Below are 20,583 nucleotides of genomic sequence, written 5' to 3' on the forward strand. Positions count from 1 at the left end.
AGCCTTGAGCAGAATCATGTCTTGGCTCCATCAATCTCTCACCATCTATGTCTTTTTCAGCCCCAGCCTGTCTCCCTAGCATACCCGGTTCAAGTAGGCCACAGGCGAGTATACAACATAAGTGGATGAAAATGAAAAGGCAAACCCACAATGATTAAATAAACCTGCTATGAGACTTAATATGAAATGCCCTACATATTTACAATAGTAATACTGTAAACACAAAAATGTTTAAAGTAAATTGAGAGTGTTTATGAAAAATAAATCCTATAAATAAAATACTTACAAGGTCAGTAGGTTAAGTATAAATATGTATACAAGCATAGGCTCATTGTGAGTCAAGATCAATTAATTAAAAATGAGACACCTTCATACAAGTACATAAGAATGTTTTTTGTAAAATTGAAGATATGTAATATGAAGACAAGAAGTATCTAGACACATAACAGAGCATGCATTAGTGGAGTAAATAGTAAAATTTTGTAAATATGTAAAACTGGCTTGACAGCATATTATACATGTGAACATATATTTTTCCTTAACCTAAACCATGTGTTTCTCAGGTTTTTTTCAGGATAAATGGGAATACTTTTATGCATAAAAAAGTGAACTCCTGGGCATATATCCAGAAGATGTCCCAACCGGTAAGAAGGACACATGCTCCATTATGTTCATAGCAGCCTTATTTATAATAGCCAGAAGCTGGAAAGAACCCAGATGCCCCTCAACAGAGGAATGGATACAGAAATTATGGTACATTTACACAATGGAGTACTACTCAGCTATTAAAAAGAATGAATTTATGAAATTCCTAGCCAAATGGATGGACCTGGAGGGCATCATCTTGAGTGAGGTAACACAATCACAAAGGAACTCACACAATATGTATTCACTGATAAGTGGATATTAGCCCAAAACTTAGGATACCCAAGATATAAGATACAATTTGCTAAACGCATGAAACTCAGGAAGAATGAAGACCAAAGTGTGGACACTATGCCCCTTCTTAGAATTGGGAACAAAACACCCATGGAAGGAGTTACAGAGACAAAGTTTGGAGCTGTGATGAAAGGATGGACCATCTAGAGACTGCCGTATCCAGGGATCCATCCCATAATCAGCTTCCAAACGCTGACACCATTGCATATACTAGCAAGATTTTGCTGAAAGGACCCAGATATAGCTGTCTCTTGTGAGACTATGCTGGGGCCTAGCAAACACAGAAGTGGATGCTCACAGTCAGCTATTGGATGGATCACAGGACTCCCAATGGAGAAGCTAGAGAAAGTACCCAAGGAGCTAAAGGGATCTGCAACCCTATAGGGGGAACAACATGATGAACTAACCAGTACCCCAGAGCTCTTGTCTCTAGCTGCATATGTATCGAAAGATGGCCTAGTCGGCCATCACTGGAAAGAGAGGTCCATTGGACTTGCAAACTTTATATGCCCCAATACAGGGTAAAGCCAGGGCCAAAAGAATGGGAATGGGTGGGTAGGGAAGTGGGGGGGGAGTATGGGGGACTTTTGGGATAGCATTGGAAATGTAATTGAGGAAAATACGTAATTAAAAAAAAAGTGAAAATGTTCTGGTACCTTTATTCATTCATTATTAAAGCATTAGTAAGAAATAACCAAACAGTCATTCATATATTTTGCAATGAAGGAAATTCTAATTAGCATTTATACTGGAACAAATCATTAAGGCAGACAAGAGGATATAATTCAAAAGCATGCAAATGTTGAAATAGCCATGAAGTAAAATTTTCAGAAATGTTGAGCTTGCACAGCAATTATATATATATTGTCACAATCACTGTTAATTCATATGTGAAGCTGTCTCTTTTTGTCTGGATGACATTGGTCCCTTGCAATCATGTAACATCTTTGTAAATGGGTCCCTCTTCTGGTGTTGTTACCCAGTAAGATTGCATAAACCATGCAAAAACCTCAGGTTCTTCTCATTACTCTGGGTTACACTCCAGAGCTCAGTGGTATGATCTTGTTACTGAAGGCACCCTGTACTTGAAACACAGAACAAAAAGATATCAAGATATTTGGCTTGGTCTCTAAGTTTCAGCACTATGGCTAGCTTTTATAGTGATGGAAGCTACTATAGATACTACTGGAGGAAACAACTTCTCAACAAACATATTGATCTCTGCAACCTGTATTAATATCTGAACTGAAAAACACTCTCATTGCTAAAATTGTTTCATGCAGATTGTGAATTTATTGAAATATTTTTTCTCCATAAAAATAAAACCTATACTGGACACTATAGTCAGACCAAAGATATGTTGCTTTAAACATTTAAAAAAATTTATCAAAGTGTATTAAATATTATATTAAATATTATACTACTCCAAAATAGGAATTATTTTGAAGCACTGCATGAATATATTATGTTTGTTCATTTATTTATTATATTGTTAGTTATTCATTTACCCAATGATTTCTGAACATCGTTCTCATAACAATTGAACAAAGAATAGGAATGCCTGCACCAAAATACTTGTTATATTTTTCTTACTTTAATATTAAAACTTGAGTCACATCTATTTTCAATTAACTATATTTTCTTTTTCCTGCAGTATAGTTTTGTATTGCATAAATGTATAACTTCAAGGTTTATATTTGCTAGTCTGCATATGTCAAACATATCTTAGAATGTAGCAAACTATACTATATTACTTTATATTATCCTAATACATTATTACCCAGTGATTTATGGAAGATCTCTGATGTGGCATTTCAGCTCAGCAGCTGTTAAATTTGAACATAGCCAAGAAGTCAAAATGATGCCTAATAGTTTAAACGATAGGCCTCTTAGATCTCATGATTTTTCATAGCTGCAATCTCTCCCAAGGCCATGCTCAGGCTTATAGTCTACTGTTCCAGGAAGTTAGGAAACATTAACACAACTTTTATGTTAAGTTTCAGGCTATCATATTTTCCATGAATATTCTAGCTAAGGAAAGAACATAGGCAAGATGAAACACAGAAGATGACAGGAGTGTGGTAAATACAGAAACGTGATATAATTAGCATGAAAGTAACATGTTGTAAGAAAGTTTTAATGTTTGAAAGCATAACATTACACTCTAAAAATGATACATGAATTTTATACCTGTTGTTTGTATTTTTTAGCTTACTTTATTTTTATTAGATATTTCTTTATTTAATTTTCAAATGTTATGCCAAAAGTCCCCTATACCTTCCCCCAACCCTGCTCCCCAACCCACCCACTCCCACTTCCTGGCCCTGGCATTCCCTTGTAGTGGGGCATATAATCTTTGCAAGACCAACATGCCTGTCCTCCAATTGATGGCCTAATAGGCCCTCCTCTGCTACATATGCAACTAGAGACACAAGCTATGGGGGATACTGGGTAGTTCATATTGTTGTTCCACCTATAGGGTTGCAGACCCCTAATGGAGTACTACTCAGCTATTAAAAAGAATGAAATTATGAAATCCGTAGGCAAATGGATGGATCTGGAAGATATAACCCTGTGTAAAGTAACCCAATCACAAGAGAACACACATGATATGCACTCACTGATAAGTGGATATTAGCCCAGAAACTTAGAATACCCAAGATACAATTTGAAAAACACATGAAACTCAAGAAGAAGGAAGACCAAAGTGTGGATTCTTCATCCCTTCTTAGAATGGGGAACCAAATACCCATGATAGGAGTTACAGAGACAAAGTTCAGAGCTGAGACAGAAAGAAGGACCATCCAGAGACTGTTGTTTATTTTTAAAAGGGAAAAAGTTACTGATTAGAGACCATGCCTATACTGTACCACAAGTCTATTGATAATTAACATTCAAAGATCTATAGAAACAATTCATTTCCAGATTATTTGTAAAACCACATCTGTTAACTCTCTTATTCCTCCTGTGTTCTACATTCATATAACCCGCTTCCTCGGATGGACAAATTTGGCTACTTAAAGTTCTTAAACTATATTAATTCATTGTCCACATTTTAGATGCTGTGTATTCTACCTGAATGACTGTCACTAAATATTGTGTTCTTTTTATTGTCTGGTAAGTATTTATATACATGCACATCCTATCTAAAACTGTTGCTGACAGGGTGTGATTCTCCAAAATCTTTAAATGGATCCACCCTTTATACAATGTCTTTAGGGTGTTGCAATTTCTGAACCTTCTAATTTTTTGTGAAATAAAGTACACCACTAACCAGATGACTAGTTGGACTTATTTCTCAGTATCATCAGTAATTCATGTGTGCCTTGTTACTGTTTTGTGGTCCTTTTAAGAATAAGGAAATAATTAGAAGAATGATTAAGGATATCCAGCTATTTCTGCTTGACTTTTGACAGTGATTGCTCCAGTCCTTATAGTGCTAAATAACACATTTGAGTATGTGTGATAAACATACTATGTTACTTTTCCTGAAATTATAAATATCAAGTTCTAATTGCTGCTTTCAATAGTACTAATACTGGAATTGGGAGAAGCAAGTATTCAGCATTCTACATTTAGTATTTAGAAGGCAAACCTAGTCCTCAGTGGCTACAGTACAATGGAGCCTGGTTTGCATCTCCAGTCATCTTCTTCCAGGATTTTGTGCCTCTGCAGGTTCATTTTCAAATATTTAGTCAACTGAGGAATTTTGAAGTTCTATCCTGAGTTTAACTACTTCAGATGCTGTGTGTCAGGAAATAAACTTTCCCTGAGGACTCCTGTTACTGTAAAGATGTGCTAATGAGAATATAAGCAATTATCAGTGATAATTCCCAATTGTCAAGTTATTTTTCAAATAATTCCATGTCATGTCTAAACTATCAGCTCCTAATAAAGGTTTTGAGATGTAGATCACTAAAAAGTTGTATGAAAATGGTTACTCTGATCCACCACGTGTAAGTAGATATGAGATTCTATATATTTTTAAGGATCCTCAGGCTGCAAAACAGAGACCCCAGTGGTGTAGTCAGTTTCTCCAAGTATCAAAATTGTTTTTGTTTGTTCCCAATTTAAGAAACTCAGGAGAAAGAGAAATGGTCAAAATGAAAATGATGGGGCCACAACTGTGACTACAGAATTGTGTTCTATCAGAACTAAATACATAGAAAACAGAAACATCTAAAATCTTAAACAATGAAATTAATTTTTTAAACAATCTTTTATTAGATATTTTCTTCATTTACATTTGAAATGCTATCCCGAAATTTTCCTATGCCCTCCCCATGCTCTGCTCCACGACCCACCCACTCCAGCTTCCTGGTCCTTGCATTCTCCTGTACTGGGACATGTGATCTTCACAAGACCATGGGTCTCTCCTCCCAATGATGATGGCCGGCTAGGCCATCTTTCTGCTACACATGAAGCCTGAGACATGAGCTCTCAGGGTACTGGTTAGTTCATATTGTTGTTGTACCTATAGGGTTGCAGACCCCTTCAGCTCCTTGGGTGCATTCTCTTGCTCCTCCATTGGGGGCCCTGTGTTCCATCCAATAGATGAGTGAACATCCACTTTTGTATTTCTGAGGCACTCACAAAGCCTGACAAGATACAGCTATATCAGGGTCATGTCAGCAAAATCTTGGTGGCATATGCAATAGTGTCTGCATTTGGTGGCTGATTATGGGATGCATTCCTGTGTGGGGCAGTCTCTGGATGGTCCATCCTTTCATCTCAGCTCCAAACTTTGTCTCTGTAACTCCTTCCATGGGTGTTTTGTTCCTAATTCTAAGAAGGGGCGAAGTGTACATACTTTGGTCTTCATTCTTCTTGAGTTTTATTTGTTTTGCAAATTGTATCTTGGGTATTCTAAGCTTCTGGGTTAATATCCTTATCAGTAAGTACATATCATGTGAGTTCTTTTGTGATTGGGTTATGCCACCCAGGATGATACCCTCCAGATCCATCCATTTGCCTACAAATTTTATAAATTCATTGTTTTTAATAGCTGAGTAGAACTCCATTGTGTAAACGTACCACATTTTCTGTATCCATTCCTCTGTTGAGGGTCATCTGGGTTCTTTCCAGGTTCTGCTTATTTTCAACAAATGGTACTGGCACAACTGGCAGTTAACATGTAGAAGAATGCAAATTGATCCATTCTTCTCTCCTTGTACCTTATAAATAAGGCTGCTATGAACATAGTGGAGCATGTGTTCTTATTACCAGTTGGAACATCTTCTGGATATATGCCCAGGAGTGGTATTGCTGGATCCTCCAGTAGATCTATGTCCAATTTTCTAAGGAACCGCCAGACTGATTTCCAGAGTGGTTGTACAAGCTTGCAATCCCACCCACAATGGAGGAGTGTTCCTTTATCTCCACATCTTTGCCAGCATGTGCTGTCACATGAATTTTTGATATTAGCCATTCTGGCTGGTGTGAGGTGGAATCTCAGGGTTGTTTTGATTTGCATTTCCCTGATGATTAAGGATGTTGAACATTTTTTCAGGTGCTTCTCAGCCATTCAGTATTCCTCCGTTGAGAATTCTTTGTTTAGCTCTGTGCCCCATTTTTAATGGGGTTATTTGGTTTTCTTAAGTCCATCTTCTTGAGTTCTTTATATATATTGAATATTAGTCCCCTATCTGATTTAGGATTGGTAAAGATCCTTTCCCAATCTGTTGATGGCCTTTTTGTCTTGACAGTGTCTTTTGCTTTATAGAAGCTTTGCAATTTTATGTGGTCCCATTTGTCAATTCTTGATCTTACAGCACAAGCCATTGCTGTTCTATTCAAGATTTTTTCCTCTATGCCCATAACTTCGAGACTTTTCCCCTACTTTCTCATCTATACGTTTCAGTGTCTCTGGTTTTATGTGAAGTTCCTTGATCCACTTAGACTTGACCTTAGTAAGAAGATAAGAATGGATCAATTCGAATTCTTCTACATGATAACCTCCAGTTGTGTCAGCACCATTTGTTGAAAAAAAAAATCTTATGATGTAGGACTTCATAATGCTTGAGTAGTTGGTTGATTTACAAAATAAGATTTAGCACGGAACATGTCTTAAGTCTAATCAAATAGTATGTGGTTACCACCATAATTTCATTGCCACTGCTGCACCGAATCCAAATAACCCCATTAAAAATGGGGCACAGAGCACAAATAATTCTCAACTGTGGAATATCGAAATGGCTGAGAATCACCTGAAAAAATGTTCAACATCCTTAATCATCAGGGAAGTGCAAATCAAAACAACCCTGAGATTCCACCTCTTTTTTCCACTGGATGGTTTTTAGCTTCCTTGTCAAAGATCAAGTGACCATAGTTGTGTGGGTTCATTTCTGGGTCTTCAATTCTGTTCCATTGCCCTACCTGTCTGTCACTATACCAATACCATGCAGTTTTTATCACAATTGCTCTGTAGTTCAGTTTTAATCCACTGAGACTTCAGCTTTGTACAAGGAGATAAGAATGGGTCAATTTGAATTCTTTTACATGATAACTGCCAGTTGAGCCAGCAATGTCTTTAATTGGAGTTTGCACCAGCTCTCTTAGGACTACATTTAATACATCTACAATGCTAAGGTACCTTCCAAGAGAGAAAAGTAATCAATTGTTCTAGCCAGCTACAGAACCTACAATTAGGCACAATTGCAAGCATGACAACTTGTTCTTAATGTGCAGCAGTGGCAGTGAAATTATGGTGGTAACCACATATTATGTGATTAGACTTTAGCCATGCTCTCTGGTAAGTCTTATGGTATAAGTCAATCAATTACTCAAACATTATGAAGTCCTCCATCATAGAGAAGAACCTAATTACACCAATTACTTTAACAGTTATAATTTTAAATATATTTGAAATCATCTTGCATCTTCAGGTAAGATTATCTCTGTACCCTCATCACAGAAGCTTCATTCACTAAGAGATGGAGGCTATTATGGAAAAGCACAACTGGGAAGAACTGGAGAAAATTTAAGTCTAAATTCTCCACCCCAACTTATGAACCTAGGGCATTACGTCTATACCTGAGGATCAGGGAGCATTAAAAAATATGTTTGAAAAGATTATAAGAAGCAAATGACCAGCAAGTGTGCTTTGAGATAGAACCTTGTATTATGACAGGGAAGAAACACCCATAAAATATTGACTTATGTTTACCTAACCAAGAGAAGCACAATGGCAACAACACACATGCCAATGAGATGGGGAAATCTCATAAGTTTTTACCAGATATCAAGAGCTTCAAGCCATTAATAGCCAATGAGAAAGGGAGAATCAGATTTCTCCAGAATTGAGTTCTCTGATATTTACTCCAGGCCCAGAGTTTAGCCCTAAATTCACATAATCAACACTAAATGGTTTTACAGGATATGTATGAATAAATGCTGATATGCTAATATGCATATATATATGTATATATATATATACATATATATATGGAATGATCATGAGAGGACATTGGATTTAGATGAAGTGTTGGATGGTAGAGATGTAAGTGCGAATGATGAATAGTGTACTTATGCATAAATTTACCAAACACTTTCAATTAAATATAAAATATAATATTTTGTTGGGGCTTGCAAATCTGAATAAAGTCAGTATCAATGTATAAAAGTGCCTAACAATCTGAAAGCAAACCCTTTCTTAAAGTGATGGCTAAATTACCCTAAATTCTCCAGAAATGACAGAGCTCTTGGATTTTTTTCAGATTTTCATACTTAAATGTTTTCTAGAAACAATTTTCCATAAATACAAAAGACACTTTTATGAATACACTTTCTTGGTATCATTTTCATACATGTAAATATGTGCTTTCATTATTCTTTCCTTAAATCTCCTGCAATCACCTCTTGTCAGCTCCTGACATTTTTTGTATTTTTTTTGTTTCTTTCTTTTTCTGTTTTGTTCTGTTTAGCTATCCACTACATTTAAACAGGATTTCATTATGGCTACAGTTATCAAATTTAAAGGCACTATGTTAAAATAAAGAAAACCATTTTAAAACAAAACAATTTTAAATTCTACTTAATCCCTTTTATTTTCTTCTTTCCATTAATTGCAACCACTAGGATGTGAGGAAATACTTTCCGAAGACTGAGGTCAGTATAATATTCTTTATTCTTTTAAAATATTTTTCTATGGTTTATTTTATAATACTTGATGAGAATTTCATAGTAGTCTATTGCAGTATTTCCAGACATCTCTCTCCACACTCTAACTCCTCCTATATTTCCCCACTGCCTCTAACATTTATGAGCTTTTAAAAATAATTGTGGAAACACATATACTCATGTATCAATGCACATATGTATGTGCGTATATATGTATAAAAACCTATATTTAAATATATATATTAAATTATGGGTCAATTTTGTTCTCCTAGATATGTGTTTAACCAAAACAGCTTTCTTTCAGTGGATAAACAGGTGGCTCACCCCTGGATGAGTCTGATCCTCTAAGTCTCAGAAGTCAATTAGTCTTTAATTATCTTTAGCTTCTTTCTAAATATTGAAACCTGTGAATATTGCTAGACAGATGGATCAGTAGTTAGGAGCACTGACTGCTCTTCTGAAGGTCCTGAGAAAGAAACCTGTGGCTTTTCTCTCATCCATGTTAGTGTGATAGCTGCTGTGGTTATGGAGCTACTCTTATGTGAGAGACCACACTGTGGGAAAGTAGGCCCTCAGTAACTCTCACCCTCAAAATCCGCTGACCCTTTGAAGGGAATTATGTCACCCCCTCCTTCATTGTCTCCACATGGCGCCTGAGACTGCCAGCTTCACTCTCTCCTTCACTTGGCGCCTAGAACTGCTTAGATTAAGGCAGCTTCACCTCCTCCTCCATGTCTCCGTTTGGTGCCTGGGACTGTTTGTGGCACTCCAAGATAAACTGCAGAATGTTTGAAGGCCACCTGGGATAGTTAGGGGGTCAACATTCCAAGATAAGCTACAAGAAGCCTGTAATCAGCATTCGCCCCAGATGTCCATCCCTTTCTCTGTATTTTATTATGCCCCCTCGACTCTTCCCTGTTTTCTCTCACTGTGTGTTTATAATCATACTCCTAGCTTTCATTAAACAGACCTTAACAACTCTTTGCTTGGTCTTGCTCCCCTTTCTCCGCCTGCTTCTCTTGCAGGCCTCAGTCCTCCTTGACCCACGGAAGAACTAAGTCCTGCTGGACGTGACAAGTGGCGCCGAAAACGTGGGGCTCGGCATGGACCTTTGCCCAGTGGAGACCATGGAGACTAGCTCTAAGAGAAGTTTGTTGAAACTAGAAGAATAAGAATAAGTTTTTTGAGGAACGAACACTCCTACTGTTCATAGGAGAAAGTGTCCTTGGTGAGTAATTCCTCTCCGCTAAGAAACGAGAACTAAGCTGTGGAAGGAAGCAGTCTTCATCAGAGACCTGAAAACTTCACTCAGTGAAAGGGAAGTTTGAGTTAAGAAAAAAGATTTGATAAACTTTTTTATTTTTATAGATCAAGCATGCCCCTAGTTTATCATTGATGGGGCAGAGATATGCTGTAAAAAATGGCAAAAGGTAGGCAGAGATTTAAATGATAAACTAGCTAATGAGGGTCTCGATGCCATCCCTGCAACCATCTTTTCTTATTGGAGAGTTACTATCAGAAGCTACCTCTGTGCCTCCTCTCCCTTTTCTGGCAGCATTCCCAGAAGAAGGAGACAAAGAATTAGAATTTGAACATGAGAGAAAGAGAATAAGTTTCACAAAAGCAGTTATCCCATTTGGGACCTTTTAGGAAAAAACGAGGGAAAATGAAAATAAGCTATTTCAGAGCTCTCCTAGGGACACAAGGAAATCGGGAGACTTCCAGCTTCCTCTCTGGCGCCTATGGAGTTATTCTTAGTTCTGATTAGGATATCTGGGTACCTTTGAGACATTAAGTTCTATTCCCTCTCTGTCTATTGTCTGTCGTTGGTGCACCATTTGTCCATATGTCTGTCTATTTATGTTTGTTTTTGTTTTATTGTTTGAATGATTGTTGTTATGTGTGTCTTGTTGAAAAAAAATGGTTAAAACTATCTGCTGGCTGTCCATCCTTTGATTTAGTTTAACTTGTTTAAAGGCAGTCTCAATTTGCACAGCAGAATCTGATAAGTTACACTGCACTGTGGCTGGGAGTCAAGTACAGCTGGAAAAGCCCTGTTAAAGGCTGATTATCTACACAGGAGCTCTTAAAGGGGCAGGCAGCCTTTTGCTTGTAACAGAAAGTTAGCTTAAAATTGGGAACTCAGGGTTGGAGTCATCCTAAACAACATGTGGCATGAACGAACCCAGGAAAACAGGCCTTTAAAGATACTTCAAAATAGGGATAACCTTTGGGCCAGGCCTTTGGCAGAGTGCTCAGATTGAGAAATGTTTGCATTTGACTTGATACAGAGCTCAGCTTGGAGCACCCTCAGCGAGGCTTGTGTGGCATTTCTTTTGTTTCTCAAACTGTGACTTGGATAGTTCCTGGGACCTCACCTCTCCCTCCCTTCCTTTTAGCTAAAAGAGCCTTGTTGCAGACCTAGCCAGGTGTTGTTCTAAATACAGTTTAAATTCAAAGTTTATAAACGGTCAATCAAGCTGTGGAATTTATCAGGACATTGCGATTTGACATGCCTACTTTATATAAAGTTATAGTGTACAGAGTTTGCTTATATGAATATGTATATTGTTTCTTAGTGAAAAGTATTTTAGTTACTAATGCTTTTAAGGGGAAGTCTACTTTAAATCCTTGCTCTCACACAATGAACTTTTAAGTTCTGGGGAGTAGCTGTTGCTCCAGATAAGATTCAGAGGCAATATCTTTTAATACTTAGGGTTTTTAGCTGTATTAGAAAATCATGGTACAGAAAATCTAAGAAGGAAAAATCGATTTGCTTCAAAATTTTATTTTCAAAAGCTTCCAGGAGAGGTTAATTGGCTAAGACCTCACATTGAGGCCTTAAAGCAACTTAAACCTTTGTTAGGTGCTATCTAATGAGATTGAAAATTACTGGTGCGAAACAAAAATGTTTCACAGAAAGCAGAGGAAACTTCTGTGATCGATTGTTATCAATTATAATCAATGGTAATTAAATATTACCTGCTTATTTTACTTATGTGCCCACAACAGATCTTTGGCAAGAGAAAACATTGTTGTAAAATCATCCTTCTTCACCTCAAAGTAAAGTTTTAGCATCCTATTAGGCCACTGTGGTGCTAATAAAGAATTGTAAGATAAATTCATATATTTTAGAAAAACTATAATAAAAATTGTGTCTTAAGAACCTGACTACATATCTGTTCCTTGTTTCAAATAGCCAATAATTTGGTTATTACAGAAGATTGATGTTTGACCTATTGAATACCATCATTTTAAATAAAATTGATAATCATTATCCCAAAGATAAGTTAAAATTGTTTTTATGCATGCTTCTATATCTTCTATAAATTCATGCATGCATTCATACCATTTACTGTGTTTAAAAAACAACCTTTCTATGGGAGAAAAGTATATGTGAATTGGATCACGCACTTATTCTTTTGAGTTTCCTCCTGTTTCAGCACAGATAATTAAATTGTGTGCTGTAGATGGTGTTTTAAAATGTTGAACAATCAAACTTTAAGTTGTATATTAATAGTCAATATTATATCTCAGAGCTTACAATTGCTTAAAATTGTTCATCCCTCAGATGATATTAATTCTCAAGCTTGCAATTGCTTATGTAACTCATAAGAAAAAATACTGTTCCTTTAAGAAGACTGTTTTTGGACAGTTAAGAAATGTCCTGGGTTGCCTGGAAAAGACCCCCAGGATATGAGTTTGTGTTATTGAGGTTTATGTAAAGCTTTAACTGATAGGGATTACAGAGAGCTCCTGAAAGGGTACAAATTCAGGATACTTATAAATATTTGGGTTTTAGACTTACTAATCAAGCTATTTTTCCCTAGAAGATAGTTATTCACAGAGACAACTTAAGGACTTTGAATGATTTTCAAAAATTGGTAGGTGATATTAATTGGCTTCACCCCTATTTAAAGCATACTACAAGGGAGTTGAAACCTTTGTTTGATAGTCTTAAAGGGAGTTATGATCCAACCTCCCCTAATTCTCTAACCTCAGAAGGATTCCTGGCCTTACAACAAGCGGAAAAAGCTATTGAAGAGCAATTTGTCACGTATATAGATTACTCTTTGCTATTACATCTGTTAATTTTTAATATGATTCATATGCCTACAGGATTGTTATGGCAAACGTCTCCTCTAATGTAGATACATTTGAGAATTTCTCCTAAACGTAATATCTTGCCATATTATGAAGCAGTAACACAGATGGTTATCTTTAGAAAGAAGAGGCACCAACTTATTTTGGCAAAGAGCCAGATATGGAAAAACAATATCCTAAATATATTACGTTATCTCCAGTGCCACATTTAGGAATTAATCCACGAGATCTTATGCCTAATAATATTTGGCAAATGGAGGTAACTCATTATGCAGAATCTGGAAAATTAAAATATATACATGTTTGTATTGACACTTGTTCAGGATTTCCTTTTGCTTCTCTGCATACACAAGAAGCCTCTAAAAATGTAATTGATCATTGCCTACAAGCCTTTAATACCATGGGATTGCCTAAACTTATTAAGACAGATAACAGGGCATCCCATTCTAGCAAGAATTTTATTTCATTTTGTAAGGAAATTGGCATCAAACATAAAACTGGAATTCCTTATAACCCCATGGGACAAGGAATAGTTGAACGTGCTCATTGTACTTTTAAAAATTGCCTATATAATCTCATTCTTTATATATTCAAAATAGTAATTTTTAAGATAATATTTTGATATTTTTGGAGAATGTGTATGTCAAATTGTAAAAAAATTTGCTCTTGGTGTCCTCAGTTCCTACCTGTTTCCACATAATGGTGTTAATTCTTGAGGACCTATACTTAATCAATTGCTGCAAATAAATGCTCTTATTTCTGATTAATAAATAAATAAATAAAGCACATGTGACTATAATAACTTTTCAAGCATTTTAGTTACAACTGCTCTTCAAGAGAAACAATTGAAAGTGTAGTCACTGCCCATGTTATATTAAAACTGACTATAACAGTCAAGTATTTAAGATGTTTTGTCAACAATTTAATAATTCTCAAAGACAAGGTATTGTGGAACTTTAAAACTTCTATCTTCTTAAAAACAAAGAACGGGAGAAATTATACCCCCATGCACATTATTTAAATCTTACTTTTATTTTTAAGAATTTTGAAATTTGGATGTCAAAGAACTTAATAAATGACTCATAGTATCCTAAAACTAGACATAATCATGTCTAGGTGAGATGAAAATGATCCACTTATTGACACATGGCATGAGTCTGTTCAGATATTTAATATGGGGAAAAGGAGGTGTCTCTGTTTTTTCCACAGAATGCTGCAGAAGCATGCTAGCTTCCAGAATGATTTGTGTGACAGGCTGACCTGTGAGTTCCTGAGTGCCCTAACAGTGGTGACAGGAAATCTGTGTTGAGCACACAGAGAAAGCAGAATCAGGGAGAGCAGCCACTTGCAAACAAGATGAAGAAACTTCCTATCTCTGCCATGGGCTACAGCAAGGAGAGCCGACCTGGTGTCAACTTGGGGACAACTAAAAATGATGACCCGTAAGGCAGAGGGACTGCTACAGTGTATTTGACAAGATTTCATCAGAGACACTGTTTTTGGTATTTCAGGCCAACTCCCCTATAGCTGTGAAAGATTGTGTACCTTACCTATATGCTATACTGCTAGATAATTTTAAGAGTTTAGATCACCAATCTTGACAAGTCTTTTCATATTCATTGTAATTGTTGTCAATTAACTAATTGTGTAGATCCTAATTTAGATAAGGAATCTGCTGTTATGATTTTGTTAAAGAGACCTGCTTATGTTTTCTGCCTGTTAGAGTTAGGAAATGATCCTTGGTTTATAAATTGGGGAATACAAACTTGGAAAAGGTCAAATGAGCAATTTTAGGGTTTACTGCTTTAACTGCAATTTTAACATCAATATCTACCACAGCTTTAGATCAGCAGCTGCATACTGCTTATTTTGTTAATAATATGCATAAGAATATTTCCATAGCTTTGTCAGAGCAACTTATTAAAGATAACAGTTGGATTCAAAGGTTAATATCTTAAAAGTAATAGTCTCAGCATTAAGGCAGGATATAGCAAATATTAAGGCTACAAAGACAGAAATTTCAGATATTAGAAGAATGTTGCCTATTCAGTGACATTCAGAATTGCCTCTAGTATTGTTAGAGAGATAGTGAAAAAAATCAGGCTTTACTATATACTATATAGAGTTAGAAATCTCAGGGCAAACAGCAATGTAGGTTTAGAATTCTTACTGTAGTTATCTACGGCAAAACTTATTGTTACCATGGTTAATGCCTCATTACAAGCCATTCATGAGGCCAATTCTACCCTTGCTAGGGATTGTTAGATTTGTTATTCGTCCCAGCCTCTTTTTTATGAAGGAATAGCCCTTTTTGGAGAAATGATTGCCACCAATGATACTTCCTTTCTGAGATGACATCTGGAGTCTAAAGAAGGGCTGACTCTTGGCCAAATATCTGGTATTGGTCTTTGTCTTTTGGGACCCCAGATGCTTCTCCCATTGTCCCTGTTTGAAGTGTGTAATCAAACTCTGGCTCTCAACCTTGCTTCCTAGCCTTTTGGGACCCTTCGTGGACATTCTGTTGCTTTTGTCATTTGGCCCTTGGTCTTTCAACAGATTAATCAGTTTTGTTAAGTTACAGATTGATTCTGCCTTAAACAAAACAGTTGCAGTCCCCTACCATCAACTAGACATCGGAGACTCAGCTGAAGACCTGTCATCCCACGATGCAGAGAGGGCAACCATTGGCCTTCAGTTCTCCACCCTTGCTGCAGAAACGGAGTCTTCTTGGTACCATAAGCTGTAGAAACAGCAATGATGGATGGGGTGAACTCCGGATCTTATAGTGGCTGAGGGCCATAAGCTGTGGAGTTACCAATGACTGGATCTTGTGGTGCCACGAGCCAGATGCACACTGCCTATTGGCTGCCTAAGGCTGCAATGACGGGATTATTGTGAGTTCACTGCCTGGGTGCTCATCACAACTACCAGTGGCCTGATCAAGTCAATGGAATAAGACATGGTGCCAGGAGTGGGGGCAACTCACATAGCTGAAGACAGGGGCCTTGCCCACCTAGGAACTGAAGAAGCCTAGCTATCGCGGTATTGGACTTGGACCACGGAAAAGGCCTAAGACAGGTGCTTCATCAACCCTCTTTTTGTGGCCACCCCCAAATTCAATAAAGAAAAAAGGGGGAGATGAGAGACCAAACTGTGGGAAACTAGACCCTCAGTAACTTTCACCCTGAAGATCCACTGACCCTTTGAAGGGAATTATGTCACCCCCTCCTTCATTGTCTCCACCTGGTACCTGAGATTGCCAGCTTCACTCCCTCCTTCACTTGGCGCCTAGAACTGCTTAGATTAAGGCAGCTTCACCTCCTCCTCCATGTCTCCGTTTCGTGCCTGGGACTGTTTATGGCACTCCAAGATAAAATGCAGAATGTTTGAAGGCCACCCTGGATTGTTAGGGGGTCAACATTCTAAGATAAGCTACGAGAAGCCTGTAATCAGCATTCGCCCCAGATGTCCATCCCTTTCTCTGTATTTTATTATGCTCCCTTGACCCCTCCCTATTTCCTCTCACTGTGTGCTTATAATCAGGCTCCTAGCTTTCATTAAACAGACCTTGACAACTCTTTGCTTGGTCTTGCTCCCCTTTCTCTGCCTGCTTGTCTTGCATGCCTCGGTCCTCCTTGACCCATGGAATAACTGGGTCCTCCTGAATGGGACACTCTTACAGAGGAGAGATATTGGTGAGAGTTCATACCTGCAGCTTCCCTGTCAAATATAAAGGAGATTTCTGTTTTATAGCCAACTTCCTGATACACCGAGTAGTACAAATTTCCTTCTTTCCCTCCATAGATTTCAAATTACTCTGAGCCATGAGTATTGTATAGGTGGGGCACTAAAAGTTTCCTATCTCCTAAAAGTACTGCATGATTTCAGGTGTAAAATGTTTGCCCTATTCTCTCCCGTGGATGTCATGTGGTTGTAAAGTTTAAAAAGTATTTTTTTCTATTGTACACTCTTTTACAGCATAGAATATTTCTCTTTCCTTCTCTTCCATCTGGTTCAAAAAAAGGAATGGATTGGAGAATGTGAGTAGGGATAGGAAGAATTTAGCATTTAAGTCACTAAGCTTTATTTCTATAAAGCTGGTACCCAGAGCCTCTTGGTCTTCCCCTAATTGGTTGACATGAAAATTTTATATACTATGCAGATATAAGACTCTGATTAGGAATAATAGTGATAATAACATCCTGCTTATTCAAATTCTACCACAAATCCCCTTTCTCTTCTGGTTCTCAATTGTGTGATGTAATCAAGTGGGAAATTTCAAGCTTCTTTTCAAAAGAAGAATTTAATAGAAGCAGGTGAAACACATTGTCAAGATATTACTGCACTGTATTTTCTGAAAATTTAAAGATATCTGCAAATGGTATTACCTAAGGTAAATTATACTGAAGAAAAAAATGCAAGAAACAGGAGAAACATCTACTATACCGTATTTGGACTTTATAATTTTATTGACAGGTACCCCATGCACAAAATAATATAACAGAGTCACGAAATTATTTTATTTAGAATTTTTTATCTGAGGAATAAATAAAATTACTTTTCACTCTTTCTTAATTAACAAAAAATGGTAGAATATAACATTCTGTTATATTCATTTTCACTGTTGAAGTTAGAAATATTTCCTGAGATTTTTGAGAATTTCACATGTTGTGTTTACACCCCCTAACCAATTTTTGCAGGTACATCCTCTTCTCTATTCATATAAATTGTGTCTTATTGTTAATCCCCCTCATATAAAGTACACATATTGGGACATACATATTTTGGGTTATTTGGCCTTCACTGGAAATTGGTTGATTTTATCAGGAGTTATACAGTTAAAGAAAACTGACCCACCACCATCTCTCAGAAGATATCAACAGTCAAGTGCTTCTAATAGTTATAACATCTGTAGGTATAACTTCAGGATAACTTCTGTTCTCCCTTTCAATTTTTCCTCCTGTTTGGGTTTACATACATCTTGAACATGCTATCATATCTAACTGAGCTGTGGACCCTTGTAACTCACAATAACAACAATAAATAGACTATACTTATATACTCACTGGTGCAAGAGTTGCATGAAAATTTTGGGGAAAACATCCTCTTATTAATTAGACTTAAAACCCAACTCACAAGATAAAAAAAAATCTATTCCACCAACATCAAATCAAGAACCTCTCTGTAGATAGGTAATGGACCGTATGAAAGAATGTTTTGTTATTGATTTATTTGATAAATTATGTTATTCTATAATAAATTTTGAAAACTCCTATATATTAGTTCTTGTCTTCATTATAGTGCCACTTTTTACTTAGGGTCAAATAATTTTTCAGTGTCAAAACACACTTCTTCAGAATTAATCTGATATTCATGTTAATGTTTTAATTCTATCTTTCTCTGGTTATGATAATCACTGAAAAGTGTGGGACTTGTTTACTCTTTCAAATACTTTTTAATAGTATGTACTTGTACATAAGCACTACAAAGATAACAATTTCTTAGAGTATCATCTGCTATATACCCATTATTATGAAAAGGAAAATGAGAAAGGGAATAACATTTGAAATGTAAAGAAAATATCCATTAAAATAATAAAAGTATATTGTATTAGCTAATAACGTCATTGATAAATAATGGGGGTGAATATGAGTATTTTGTCTTTAAGTACTCACTATGTAACCACCTCTGAAGACTCTGTACTTCTCAAGAACTGTTTTGCAAACCAGAATCCCCATCTCAGTAGCACCAGGTGTCCACTACCTAATATCCAAATTTCACATTTGAATAGTTAAAAAATTGTGTATCTCAAAATTATAAAAATAGAAATGTCTAAAAAGAAGACTCATGGAGATCTCTTAGTAAAATAAGGTTCTGGATAAATTATTCACTGTTTTTTTAGGCAAAACTTGCTTCCTCAACACAGACATCCATGGTTTTACACTAATACCCACTTTATATGCCAATTTAGAGACATTGTTTTGAAATCACAAAATTTTTGAACACTGTAATACAGTGATTTTTTTTATAAAATTCCTTCTTAATTTTAAGTATATGTTTAAAAATAATAGTAATAGATATTTTATTTAACAAAGATGATACAGTTAATGCAAGTATAAAAAGAGCAAAGGAGTTCTAAGGCAGATAATTTATACAGGGACTTTGTGTACAGGGGAAAGAATAAAAAATTCACCCTAATGGTTTTACTATACTTTCACTCCTTCAGGATCAGAATAGAGGACATGACATCAGGAAACCACTGCACAGTGACTGAATTCTTGGCTGGTTTCTCAGAGGAGCCAGAACTCCAGCTGCCACTCTTCCTTCTCTTCACAGGAATCTATCTGATCACTGTGTTTGGGAATCTGGGCATGATCACACTGATTGGGATCAGTTCCCACCTGCACACACCCATGCAATATTTCCTCAGCAGTCTCTCCTTGATTGACTTGTGTCAGTCCACAGTTGTTATTCCTAAAATGCTGGTGAGCTTTCTGATGGAGAAGAACAGCATCTCCTACTCTGGATGCATGGCTCAGCTCTACTTCTTCATCACTTTTGGCATTGCAGAGTGCTATACTTTAGCTGCAAAGGCATATGATCACTATGTTGCCATTTGTAACCCCTTGCTTTACAATGCAACTATGTCCTCTCAAATTTACACTTCCCTGATTTCAGGGGTGTATTTTTTGCTATGATCTGTGCATCTGTAAACACTGGCTTCATGAATAGGATTAAGTTCTGCAAATCAGTTGTGATCAGCCACTATTTCTGTGATTTTCTTCCTCTCTTGAAACTTGCATATTCTGATACCTATATCAATGAAATGTTGATTCTATCTTTTGGTACAGTGAATATCTGTGTCCCATTGCTGACCGTTATTACTTCTTATATCTTCATCATTGCCAGCATCCTCCATATTCGCTCAAGTGAATGCAGATCTAAACCCTTCAGTACTTGCAGTTCCCACATCTCTGCTGTTGCTGTCTACTATGGTTCTACTGCATTCATGTACTTACAGCTCTCATCAGTAAGTTTGATGGACCAAGAGAAAGTGTCATCTGTATTTGATACTACTGCTGTTCCTATGCTGAACAGCCTGAGGAATAAGGATGTTACAGTTGCACCGAAGAAAATACTTGAAACAAAAAAATTCATGTGACCAGAAATCATATAAAGAATAGTTCTTAAAGGAAAATTATCTAGAATACATCAATTTACTTGATGCTATTTATTTTACCTCACCTGTCATTATTATTGTTTATTTGCTAGGATTCTTTGATATCTTTTACTATTACAAATTTCAACTTTAGATTTCAAGAACCTAATATGCCATAATTTTCTTAGAATCAACAATGAAGACAATTAGAAATTAAAACATGGATCCTTATGCCCATAGGTGATAGTCCATCATGGTATATA

General features: G+C 36.5%; 1 protein-coding gene and 1 pseudogene across 2 annotated transcripts in view; one reads left to right on the forward strand and one right to left on the reverse strand.

Moving 5' to 3' along the window:
* The window catches only part of LOC110301213 (olfactory receptor 8G17-like), an 81,493-nt gene extending 64,833 nt beyond the window's left edge, over positions 1–16,660 (reverse strand). Inside the window, exons 1-2 of one of the 2 annotated variants that reach the window (XM_021171549.2) lie at positions 16,412–16,660; positions 15,782–15,901 (exon numbers count right to left, since the gene is read on the reverse strand). The gene's annotated coding sequence lies outside the window, so the exon portion shown is untranslated. The remainder of the gene's footprint in view (positions 1–15,781; positions 15,902–16,411) is intronic. The other variant, XM_021171550.2, reaches the window with a different exon arrangement.
* A 2,740-nt stretch (positions 16,661–19,400) lies between these two features.
* LOC110302130 (olfactory receptor 8G18-like) lies at positions 19,401–20,323 on the forward strand (annotated as a pseudogene).
* The last annotated feature ends 260 nt before the right edge of the window (positions 20,324–20,583 follow it).

This window comes from Mus caroli, unplaced genomic scaffold (genome assembly GCF_978045245.1).
Source record: "Mus caroli unplaced genomic scaffold, Mus_caroli_1 scaffold_11, whole genome shotgun sequence".
In the NCBI taxonomy this organism is placed as follows: domain Eukaryota; kingdom Metazoa; phylum Chordata; class Mammalia; order Rodentia; family Muridae; genus Mus; species Mus caroli.